Source organism: Procambarus clarkii, chromosome 28 (assembly GCF_040958095.1).
Source record: "Procambarus clarkii isolate CNS0578487 chromosome 28, FALCON_Pclarkii_2.0, whole genome shotgun sequence".
In the NCBI taxonomy this organism is placed as follows: Eukaryota; Metazoa; Arthropoda; class Malacostraca; order Decapoda; family Cambaridae; genus Procambarus; species Procambarus clarkii.
In genome coordinates, this window is record NC_091177.1 from 8,437,866 (window position 1) to 8,451,156 (window position 13,291).

A 13,291-nucleotide genomic window follows, 5' to 3' on the forward strand; every position below is an offset into this window, starting at 1 on the left:
TTTGTCATATAACGCTTTGAAACTACTGACGGTCTTGGCCTCCACCACCTTCTCACCTAACTTGTTCCAACCGTCTATCACTCTGTTTGCGAAAGTGAATTTTCTTATATTTCTTCGGCATCTGTGTTTAGCTAGTTTAAATCTATGACCTCTTGTTCTTAAAGTTCCAGGTCTCAGGAAATCTTCCCTATCGATTTTATCAATTCCTGTTACTATTTTGTATGTAGTGATCATATCACCTCTTTTTCTTCTGTCTTCTAGTTTTGGCATATTTAATGCCTCTAACCTCTCCTCGTAGCTCTTGCCCTTCAGTTCTGGGAGCCACTTAGTAGCATGTCTTTGCACCTTTTCCAGTTTGTTGATGTGCTTCTTAAGATATGGGCACACAACAGCTGCATATTCTAGCATTGGCCTAACAAAAGTCGTGAACAATTTCTTTAGTATATCGCCATCAATGTGTTTAAAAGCAATTCTGAAATTAGAAAGCGTGGCATAGGCTCCTCGCACAATATTCTTTATGTGGTCCTCAGGTGATAGTTTTCTATCTAGAACCACCCCTAGATCTCTTTCTTTATCATAATTCTTTAAAGATTTCTCACATAAGATATAGATTGTGTGGGGTCTGTGTTCTCCTATTCCATATTCCATAACAAGGCATTTATTAACATTAAATTCCATTTGCCAAGTGGTGCTCCATATACTTATTTTGTCCAGGTTATCTTGAAGGGCATGACAATCATCTAAGTTTCTTATCCTTCCTATTATCTTAGCATCATCAGCAAACATGTTCGTATAATTCTGTATACCAACTGGTAGATCATTTATGTAGACAACAACATCACTGGTGCAAGAACTGAATCCTGTGGTACTCCACTTGTGACATTTCTCCAGTCCGATACATTGCCTCTGATTACTGCCCTCGTTTTTCTATTAGTCAGAAAAATTTTCATCCATGTTAGAAGCTTACCTGTCACCCCTCCAATATTTTCCAGTTTCCATAGCAACCTCTTATGTGGAACTCTGTCGAAAGCCGTTTTTAGGTCCAGATAGATGCAGTCAACCCAACCATCTCTTTTCTGTAATATCTCTGTTGCTCGATCATAGAAACTGAGTAAATTCGATACACAGGATCTTCCAGATCGAAAACCATACTGTCTGTCTGATATTATATCATTTCTCTCCAGGTGTTCTACCTGGAGAGTAGTGTGTGTGTGTGTGTGTGTGTGTGTGTGTGTGTGTGTGTGTGTGTGTGTGTGGGTGGGTGGGTGTGGTGTATGTGTGTGCGTTTTACTCTCACCTTAATAAGACGTGCCGTCGACACACCCCAGGTATGCTAGACAATGGGATTAGTTAAAAATGATCTCTCTTTCTTTGTACACCTGCGGTTGCAAATTAGTGTGCGCGCACACACACACACATACACACACACACACACACACACACACACACACACACACACACACACACACACACACACACACACACACCCACACACACACACACACACACACACACACACACAAGTTTCAAGATTCTCAAGGAAATCGATAGGGCAGATAAAGACAGGCTATTTAACACAAGGAGCACACGCACTAGGGGACACAGGTAGAAACTGAGTGCCCAAATGAGTCACAGAGATATTAGAAAGAACTTTTTTAGTGTCAGAGTGGTTGACAAATGGAATGCATTAGGAAGTGATGTGGTGGAGGCTGACTCCATACACAGTTTCCAATGTAGATATAATAGAGCACAATAATGTCAGGAATCTGTACACCTGTTGATTGACGGTTGAGAGGCGGGACCAAAGAGCCAGAGCTCAACCCCTGCAAGCACAATTAGGTGAGTATAATTAGGTGAGTACACACACACACACAACATGCACAGATACGTACATTCACGTAGCGAAGATTCAGAGGTATGCCACCAGGCTAGTACCAGAACTGAGAGGTTTGAGGTACGAGGAAAGGCTACGGGAGTTAAACCCCCACGTCCCTGGTAGATATAAGAGTTAGGAAAGTCATGATCGCCACCTACAAAATTCTCAGAGGAACTGACAAGGTGTACTAAGACAAACTATTTAGCATGGGTGGAACACAAACAAGGGGACACAGGTGGAAAGTGAGTACACAAAGGAGCCACATAGCCATTAGAAAGAATTATTTCATTGTCAGGGTAGTTAGGGTAGATAATTAGGCAGTTATGTGATGGAGGCAGACTTCATATACAGTTTCAAATGTAGATATGATAGAGCCCAATAGGCTCAGGAATCTTAACACCAGTTACTTTACAGTTGAAAGGCGGAACCAAAGAGCCAAGGCACAACCCCCGCATGCACAACTAGGTGAGTACAGTGCCATCATATGTATTCCCAACCCATATTTGAGTTCATAAGGCTCTACGCTCTACCATAGTCTACCCAGAAGCACATACAGATAGCCTACCCACCACCCAACTTGCTCACATCTTCACTAACATTCATTCCTCATTCGAATGCCCCAATATCCACACATGCACACACACGACTCATTCACAGATTAATGTGCACACACACGTACACCTTCATAATCCTCATCCAAACATACACCCTTCCCTCCGTACGCACTCATACACATTCACACACACAAGCGCTATCCACACATATATACCCCCATACGCACACATACATACACAAACAAACCAGAACCCAATGCATTTACTCACAAGCACACACACACACACACACACACACACACACATCCTCACATATGACCCACCTCTAACACACACACACACACGATCAACGCACACATTAACACGCGCACATAACTACACCCACTCTCTCACCGCACACAGTCCTCTTGCTGATGATGTTGTCTCACAATTAAGTGTATTATTCTTGATTATTTTTGCAAGGCAGAATATGTGGCGTGGAGGGAGGAAGTGAGAGCATCAGAGAGTCTGGACGTGTACCTCAGTTTCTCTCCCTTGATTATATTCTTTATTACCAGGCGGTTTTTCGTAGGCATGTTTCCATTATTGTTAATGATCTATATTGCTTGGATTTCCGGTTTGACCCAAATATTCGAGATTAATTTTTTTCAATATATATTATATATATACATATATATATATTATATATATATATATATATATATATATATATATATATATATATATATATATATATATATATATATATATATATATATATAATATGTTCCAACCAGGGCATCGTAGAGAGAATAGAGGGTCTTCTGCCAAATATCCATAAAACTAAACCTGAAGACAGCACACTCCTAGGAGCTCCCCTGGGGTTGAAAGCCATCGACGAGGTCCTTGATAAGAAAATCGCCGACCTTAAGAGGATGGATGGGAGGATTGAGGATATTGATGCTCATGATGCACTCTACCTCATCACCAGATGTCTGTCCCTCCCCAGGTTAACCTACTTTCTGAGGTGTTCACCATCTTACAGTAGCCAAAAACTAAGTGAGTATGACCGGTTACTGAAATCAATGCTAGAAAAAGCCCTTAACCTCTCTCTTGATGACCTACAGTGGAAACAAGCCTCTCTTCCCGTAAGACTTGGGGGCCTCGGAGTTCGAACAGCAACGCAAATCGCTGTTCTAGCCTTCCTGTCCTCCTTATCAGCATCCGACGACCTTGTGAAGGAAATTCTACCTGCCCACTTACATCAGCTGGCAGGTGTACATGATCCCAAGTTTACACGCTGTGCCACAGTGTGGGCCTCTCGTGCAGGCCCATCACCTCAACTACCATCCCCGAAAGCCCACAAGCAATCCAGCAGGGATGGCCCCATTGTAGACCAAGTTGCTGCAGAGTGCCTGGGTGCTGCAACAACACAACACGACATTGCTCGCCTCACAGCAGTAGCAACCCCACATGCAGGGGATTTCCTGTTAGCAACCCCAATGTCGGCAACTGGCACGCGTCTCACACCACACGCCCTCCGAATTGCTGTGGCCCTCCTCCTTGCTGCCCCAATCCACACCAGATATAGGTGTATTTGCGGCGAGGTGGTGGCTGACAGGTACGGCCACCATGGCCTACTCTGCCAAAGCACAGGAGGATGGCACTCGAGGCACAGTGAAGTTAACGACATCATCAAGAGGAGCCTCACCACAGCTAGATGCCCAGCTGAAAGAGAGCCCCGTTACCTAACGCCCCGTAACTCTGATGCTCTTATTGGTCGCCCGGATGGTATCACAGTGAACCCCTGGAAGAATGGCAAGCAGTTGGTATGGGACTACACGTGCGTATCAACCCTGGCTTACACCTACATTAACGTCAGTGTTGCACAACCAGGTGGCGCTGACACCCCACAGGGAAGCAGCCAAATCCCGTAAGTATAGAGAACTGGATCACCACTACAATTTTGTCCCCATTGCTTCTGAGACACTCGGCGCCTGGGGTAAAAGTGCTACCAGTTTTTTGAAGGAACAGGGTTCTAGGCTCATTGAAACAACAAGGGACCCTAGAGCTGCCAGCTTTCTTTTCCAGCGCCTCAGCGTGGCGATACAGAAGGGAAATGCGCACTGCATCCAGGGTTCCTGCCCGCCATCTGAGGAGCTGGAGGAACTCGACAACCTATGATAACCATCTTTGTAACCTATATTTAACTCCTTTTTTGTAACAAAGTTCAAATAAACCAAATATGTATGTGTACATACAAAAGAATGGGGGTGGTAGGAGAAGATAATATTAGTGTTCAGTGAGAAACCACAAGGTCTCCTCTGAATACTTTTTATTTTCTTCTCCGAGGCTATGGGTCCCCACATTGGCACCAGAGGTGGTACCCTCACAAATTTATATATATATATATATATATATATATATATATATATATATATATATATATATATATATATATATATACATAAATAATTAGGCAAAAAAATATATAAATTATTTTGAGACAACAAGAGTGACTCGAACCAGCGTTCTGGTGAATCCCAGATACCTGTCCTAACCGACTCAGCCATGATGGTACAAAAGGGCAGGCAGGTTAGGGACCCCCTGGCATGCCTAGGGACGGCTTGTTTGCCGCTTTTATAACCTTAAGCCTAATTTGGGAATTTGTCTAATTACTAGTTTCTTACATAAGTCATTCTGGTAAGTCACTTACAGCAATTCCGATGATCAAATATCTTGGTAATCCTGCCAATATTAGCGATAGAGATCATGTCCGTGAATCACCTGCACGAGGCATAGTTATACATCTACTAACCCTCGGAAGTTCAGTTATTAAACACGATAGACTTAGAATCCCAGTTAGTATTTAAACACGATAGACTTAGAATCCCAGTCAGTGTTTAAACACGATAGACTTAGAATCCCAGTCAGTGTTTAAACACGATAGACTTAGAATCCCAGTCAGTGTTTAAACACGATAGACTTAGAACCCCAGTCAGTGTTTAAGCACGATAGACTTAGAACCCCAGTTAGTATTTAAACACGATAGACTTAGAAACCCAGTCAGTTTTTAAACAAGGATCTTGATTTATACACTAAATGTATATTTTGTTTGCACTGATGTATCCACTAAATGTATCTTTACACTTGTAATAGTTTTCATTTACCCGAATAAACTTGAGTCTTCGTAAATCAACTTCGTTATACGACACTCGTTATATCGGAGACACTGTAAAACACGGTTCATACTACTCACACTGAAATATTGCTCTCGTTAATATTCTACAGATTTTCATTTTAATGTTACCATTATCAATCAACACCCGGTCGCTGTTAATCCTGTCATCAATCTCCATCCGGCTGCAGTTAATCCTATTATCAATCTCCTTCCGGTCGCGGCTAATCCTATCGTCAATCTCCACCCGGTCTCTGTTAATCCTGTCATCAATCTCCATCCGGTCTCTGTTAAACATGTCATCAATCGTACCCCCATTTACTTAACATCTCCAGAAATTGACTCCAGGCCGTCGTCTCGAAGGAAGAGCTTTGCTTACTTATATTGAGGAACTCTTGCCATTGTAAATGGTCATTAATAAACCTCTGTTGATGCTGTTTTGCCTCGCCTCCCTCAAGTCACACCCGGTAGAGTGTAATGTCAGGATAAATTGCGACAGGGGGACTGGCGGGAAGGGTGCGGAAAAAGGGAATTAATTAACGTGAGCTTAAGGCTAGTTAAGATGAGTTAAGGTGAGTTTAAGGAGAGTATGTGGGGGGTCTCTTGGATAGGCGAAGAGTGAGTCTCCTGGGCTGGTGGGTAGAGTAAGTGGGTGGTCCTCGAGAATAAGATGAGAGCGAGCCTGACTTACCTGTTCATGATGCCGAGTGAAGTGTTGTCTTCTCACGCTTGCTGCTTGACTCCTCAGGGCAATGGCGGCCCTTTTTTTCCGTTGGTACTTCCTGGCACCTCTAGAGCACTCTCCCACAGGAGTGCCTAAGTGGAATGATATGTGATATTCTCTTCCTCCTTGGAGTTATTCTTGTGTCTGTGTTTTACCCGGCTAAAACACTTCCTAACGATACTGACACGTGTGGGGTGGGCTTTAAGGGGTAACTTATGAGTGTCCGGTGATGCTATCTTCTTCAAACTGAAGCAATGAGGTGCAGGTATTTGGTCCGAGTTAAAAATGTCTGACGATTGTAAATAAAAAAGTGTCTCCTAATTTACTCCCTAAACGGTTTCAGACACAAGCACTAGAATTCGGTTTCACTCTTCATTTAGTCAGTGCTTATAACTTGCAGATATCTGATAATTTACTCTAATATATTCACTTTCAATATTAAAAGATACCGAGGGCAGATAATGGGTGCATAACTCACTGCTGTGTAATCTGACGATCAATTATGCTCTTAGACAATTCCAAGTAGCAGTGAAGAATATTATCCTTAGATAATACGTATGTCCCCTGCGGTATAAGGCACTAGATGCGCCTTCAGGACGGCACAGACGACGGGCGGAGGCGAGGACTGCTTGGAACAGACTCGGAGCTTGGGTACGACGGGGACGTGAGCGTGCTGGGAGAGGGGGTCGGGAGGCGTGTGTAAGGGGAGGAAGGGAGCACTGTGGCTGAGGTGTGTTCACGGTGGCACCGCTGGCCAGAGTGAAGCTATCGCCCGCCGCGCCTCAGGTATATACCGTCAAGTGGGGCCACCAGCTCATAAGGCCTCCCTCACCTCCCTCACCTTCCTCACCTTCCTCACCTCCCTCACCTCCCTCACCTCCCTCACCTTCCTCACACACACACACACACATGCGCTCATTCAGGTCTGCTCTCCTCATCTTCCACTCATTGGTACTAACTCATTCACATTTTCATGTACTCTCTCACATACATATTTTAAGAGACATTTCTAGAGCGTGGAGTTAGCAGGGAAAATCAGGAAAAAGACCCGAGTCAAGATTATTATACATCACTTGAAGGAGATATGAGACAGACTAAGAGCTGGTATATAAGGACGGAGTGAAGGATTGGTACTCATCCACCTAGAATATAGGACACTGAACACCGACCCTACAAAAAGCAAGGCCGCTGCAGTACCGACCAGTCAAAGTGTAAGTGGACATAACAGAAGTGATCTGAAAGCTAATAAAGGCGGAGCCAATGAGCTGAAACTCAATCAAGGGAAGGGAATTATCAAGAGAAAGCGCCAAGTCATTACAACTCATATAGCACTGAGAAGGGATCAGCACGAGGATTTGGGAGGGGGACGGGGGGGGGGGAGGGGGAGGGGGGTGAGGGGGGAGGGGGGAAGGGGGGAGAGGGGAGGGGGAGGGGGGAAGGGGGGGAGGGAGAGGAGGTGTAAGTAAAAATTACAAGGGAAGAACATTAGGCTACACTTATGTTGTACACTCATAACCAGATTCAGATGAATATTCACTAATGACGTAAACATATACAAACTTGATCACCGAAGACTACGACAACCCGCCGCCACTACAGCAACAAACCGCCACAACCACCACGATCATCATCACAAGAGACAACCACAACCATCACTACCACAACCAACTATCACCGCAACAAACCACCTAAACTACAAACAACCATCACCACAACAACCCGCCACAACCATCACCACAACAACCCGCCACAACCATCACCACAACAACCCGCCACAACCATCACCACAACAACCCGCCACAACCATCACCACAACAACCCGCCACAACCATCACCACAACAACCCATCACAACCATCACAATAACAACCCATCACAACCATCACCACAACAACCCGCCACAACCATCACCACAACAACCCGCCACAACCATCACCACAACATCTCATCACAACCATCACCACAACAACCCATCAGAACTATCACCACAACAACCCATCAGAACCATCACCACAACAACTCATCACAACCACAAACAACCATCACCACAACAACCCGCCACAACCATCACCACAACAACCTGCCACAACCATCACCACAACAACTCATCACAACCATCACCACAACAACCCGCCACAACCCGCCACAACCATCACCACAACAACTCATCACAACCACAAACAACCATCACCACAACAACTCATCACAACCACAAACAACCATCACCACAACAACCCATCACAACCATCACCACAACAACCGGCCACAACCATCACCACAACAACCCATCACAACCATCACCACAACAACCCATCACAACCATCACCACAACAACCCGCCACATATTGAAATGCGTGACATGCAGGCCTTAATTATCCCCGTAATCTAAATTCCAGTCATACTGTTACTTGACACAAGTGAGGCAGGATAATTAGGATTGAGAACTCCAAGCCCTGGATTACAGCTCCCGTTACCTCCCCCTTAGTGCTTGCAGCCAGGAGGCTATAGGAGCATTGTACCGGGTGCTTGGATTAGCACGGGTGGTCAATCTCTCCACTGAAGGATCCAAGAGAACTGACTGACGGGCACACCCAACCATCCAGTGTAACTTCCCTGATGCCCGACTCCTCTTCCGCAGTCGTAAATGGCAGTATCAACAAGGTGATGGTTCACTGTACTCGTCGTATCTAAGATCCACGGACCAACACAAAAGTATAGGGTGCTGACGCATCGGCCCTTCTTAAGACTAGACCAAAGAAAACTGTGGGCAGTTTTGGCTACTCCAACCAACACGTGTGTTTGTCCAGTAAGCTTCCCGTGTCCGGGGGTTCTTGACACATGACACAGGCTTGGCGCGTCTGTGCCCAGGGGTCCTTGGCAGAGGACACGGGCTTGGGTTCGTCAGTGTCCTTGACACTGCTTTGATTCCTCAGTGTCCAGGAGTCTTTGACTCAGGACGGAGGCTTGCGTCATCAAGTCGGAGTTTCATTGTACACGCGAATCAACTCAACTTTTTGTAGATACAGTAGAAGTAGCAGCAATAACGGGCAGTAGTAGTTGAAATAGAAGTAATGGTAGTAGTTCAGGTAGTTATGGTAGCAGTGATACAAGCTGAAATAGCAGCAATGTAATAGTAATAATGGTTGTTGAAATAGCAGAGGCAAAATAGTAATAAACTCTGCAGTGAACAAATTTCAACTTAAATTAAAAATGTTTTGGAAATAAACGCTTAGGCATACGTGATTATCCTGCCACTACTCCCTGACACTGGGAGGCTGGGTGGCCCACCTACCCCCTGACACTGGAAGGCTGGGTGGCCCACCTACCCCCAGACACTGGAAGGCTGGGTGGCCCACCTACCCCCTGACACTGGAAGGCTGGGTAGCCCACCCACCCCCTGACACTGGAAGGCTGGGTGGCCCACTTACCACCTGACACTGGAAGGTTGGGTGGCCCACCTACCCCCTGACACTGGAAGGCTGGTTGGCCCACCTACCCCCTGACACTGGAAGGCTGGTTGGCCCACCTACCCCCTGACACTGGAAGGCTGGGTGGCCCACCTACCCCCAGACACTGGAAGGCTGGTTGGCCCACCTACACCCTGACACTGGAAGGCTGGGTGGCCCACCTACCCCCTGACACTGGAAGGTTGGGTCGCTCACCTACCCCCTAACACTGGAAGGCTAAGTGGCTAACCTACCCCCTGACACTGGAAGGCTGGGTGGCCCACCTACCCCCCTGACACTGGAAGGCTGGGTGGCCCACCTACCCCCTGACACTGGAAGGCTGGGTGGCCCACCTACCACCTGACACTGGAAGGCTGGGTGTGGCCCAACTACATTCCTTTCCTACTTTTAATCGTTCAAGGTTTGAACTTTCTTTTCCTCGTTGAAACTTTCGTTATCAAAATGTAATCAGATTGTCCAGCATGGCACTCTCCTTCCCTGTCTGTGAACTTTCCACATCATTAGACTTTCCCAGGATGAGTCACGCCTTTCCCGTGACTCTTCCACACTCCCCCCCCCCTTCCACTATCAGTCATCATCCCCCCCCCCCCTTCCGGTCCACCTCCTTTTTTGCTGGTTCCCAACCTTCCCTGGATAATAATAATAATAATAATAATAATAATAATAATAATAATAATAATAATAATAAAAATAATAATAATTAATATTAAAATCTATGGTAGATATCTGACTCACTTGGGTGTTCAGTTTTCGTTCACAGCGTTCAGTCTTGGTCGCTGTCATTTCGAACAGTCTGTTCTTGTGTAGTCACTGGCGAATATAAAGTACCTTTTGCCCTTCACTCCTCAGTGTGGAGAGGACCGGCACGTGTAGTTTCCCCTTGTAGGTCTTGATCCTCTGATCCGGTACCGCTCTAGTGGCAAACCCCTGGATTTCTTTATGCGCCTGGTTTTGTGAAGACTCCGCGCAGGATCTGCGAAGTTGAGGACTGGTCTAACTTGAATAACATTATTAAATGGTCGTTACTGAAGTTCTTGTAGGCATCAAGAGAATGTAGGTTCAACACTCTCCCGCTATACATTAGGAACATTACTGGTCGGTCTCTCACAGTGTTCAAGAGCGAACTCGACAAACACCTCCAAGGAAGACCTGCTCAACCAGGCTGCGATTCATACGTCAGACTGCAAGCAGCCGCATCCAACAACCTGGTTGACCAGACGACCAACCTCGGGGCCGTTGATCCCCGGAACCTCCATAAGGTAGCCACAAGGTAAGGTAGGCATTCATTATGCTTGATTACGCCGCTGATGTTATGTAGTTTATTTGTGCTTCGGGGAACTGGTTGGATGTGATATTACTCCAAGGCAAGTTTTGTTGTTGTTGCCAGACATGGATTTGTCTAACTCCTAGGTGATACATCGCTTCTCTTGACGGCTGCCTACCTTTATATTGCTCTGTATTTTCCCCTGTGAGAGCTTCGAGCCGCTTGCAAAGCTATTTGTAAAGCCTGGACGCACTTTCTTGCTATTTCTTGGAATTTTCAGTCCTTCGTTCTCAGGCCTCCTTGCTTCTTCCTCTGATATTGAGATGAAAAGGTGTGGTTTCCGTTGGTAGGTAATTTACATACATCACGGACACAATTGGTCTTGATACCGACCTTTAGGACACTCCCCTTGGAATATCTGCAACCCTTTGCCATTTCAAAGCAAATCATAACTCTGTGCCATTGAGTAATTCCTATGGCGACTTTTGCAACTTTTCCTGTCAACCCGCTACTATTTCTATACTGGTTTTCTCCGGGATATTATGCACTCTTCTCTAAATGATTCATGAGGTAGTCTTGTCATTTCTAAACCTGTTGAATGGATCGGGATTGACTGTCCGGCTTTTCATAGAAATCCATCAATGTATTCAGTATCTTAATTATTGCATTTAATTGTAACCGTGTATTCACCTAGTTGTATTCACCTTGTTGTATTTGCGGGATTTGAGCTCTGCTCTTTCTGTCAATCAATCAACTGTCAATCAATCAACTGTTACTTAAAAAGCGGAACAAAAGCTAGTCTCTCTTTCTACACACACACACACACACAAACACACACACACACACACACACACACACACACACACACACACACACACACACACACACAAACACACACACACACACACACACACACACACACACACACACACACACACAGGAAGCAGCCCGAAACAGCTGTCTAACTCCCAGGTACCTATTTACTGCCTAGGAATCAGGTGCATCAGGGTGAAAGAAACTCTGCCCAGCTGTTTCCACCAGCACCGGGAATCGAACCCCGGTCTGAATGTGTAATTACTTAAGTGTAATTACCCATGAGTAGTTACAGGATGACGGCTACATTTGTGGTGTTTTGTCTTCCCACACTCATTGTCATATGATGCTTTAAAATGAAACCAGCAGCAATCCACTAGTAATTAAAGTAGATAGTTAGAAATCATCTGGTGACTTCTATAGAGAGCAAGTAGTAATCGAATGGTGCTTTTAATAGAGAGCAAGCGGTAGTCCACCGGTAATTTCAATAGAGAGTAAGTAGTAATCCACTAGTGATTTGAATAGAGAGTAAGCAGTAATCCACTGGTGATTTCAATAGAAAGTAGTAATCCACTGGTGATTTCAAAACACAGCAAGTGATAGTCCACTGGTGACTTGAATAATATATATATATATATATATATATATATATATATATATATATATGTTTGAGTGTGTTTGTACTCACCTAGTTGTGCTTGCGAGGGTAGAGCTTTGGCTGTTTGGTCGCACCTCTCAACTGTCAATCAACTGGTGAACAGAGTCCTGATCCCACTGGGATCTATCAAATCTATATTTGAAACTGTGCATGGAGTCTGCCTCCACCATATTATTGCCTATTGCAATCCATTTGTTAACTACCCTGACACTGAATAAATTCCATCTAATGTCTCTGTGGCTCATTTGGGTACCGAGTTTCCACATGTGTCCCCCATGTTCCATTCATACTAAATAGTTTGTCTTTATCCATCCTGTCAATTCCTCTGAGAATTTTGTAGGTGGTGATCATGTCTCACCTTACTCCTCTGTCTTCCAGGGATTTGAGGTTTAGCTCCCATAGTCTTTCCTCGTAGATCATACATCTCAGTTCTGAATTCACCTAGTTGTATTCACCTAGTTGTGCATGCAGGGGTTGAGCTCTGTTCTTTTGTCCCGCCTCTCAACTGTTCCTCAATCAAGTTTTTTTCCACACACACACACACACACACACACACACACACACACACACACACACACACACACACACACACACACACAGGGGCCTGGTAGCCTGGTGGATAGCACGCAGGGCTCGTAATTCTGTGGCGCTGGTTCGATTCCCGCACCAGGCAGAAACAAATGGGCAAAGTTTCTTTCACCTTTCTAAATACGTACCTGGGAGGTAGTCAGCTATCACGGGCTGCTTCCTGGGGTGTGTGTGTGGTGTGGACAAAAAGT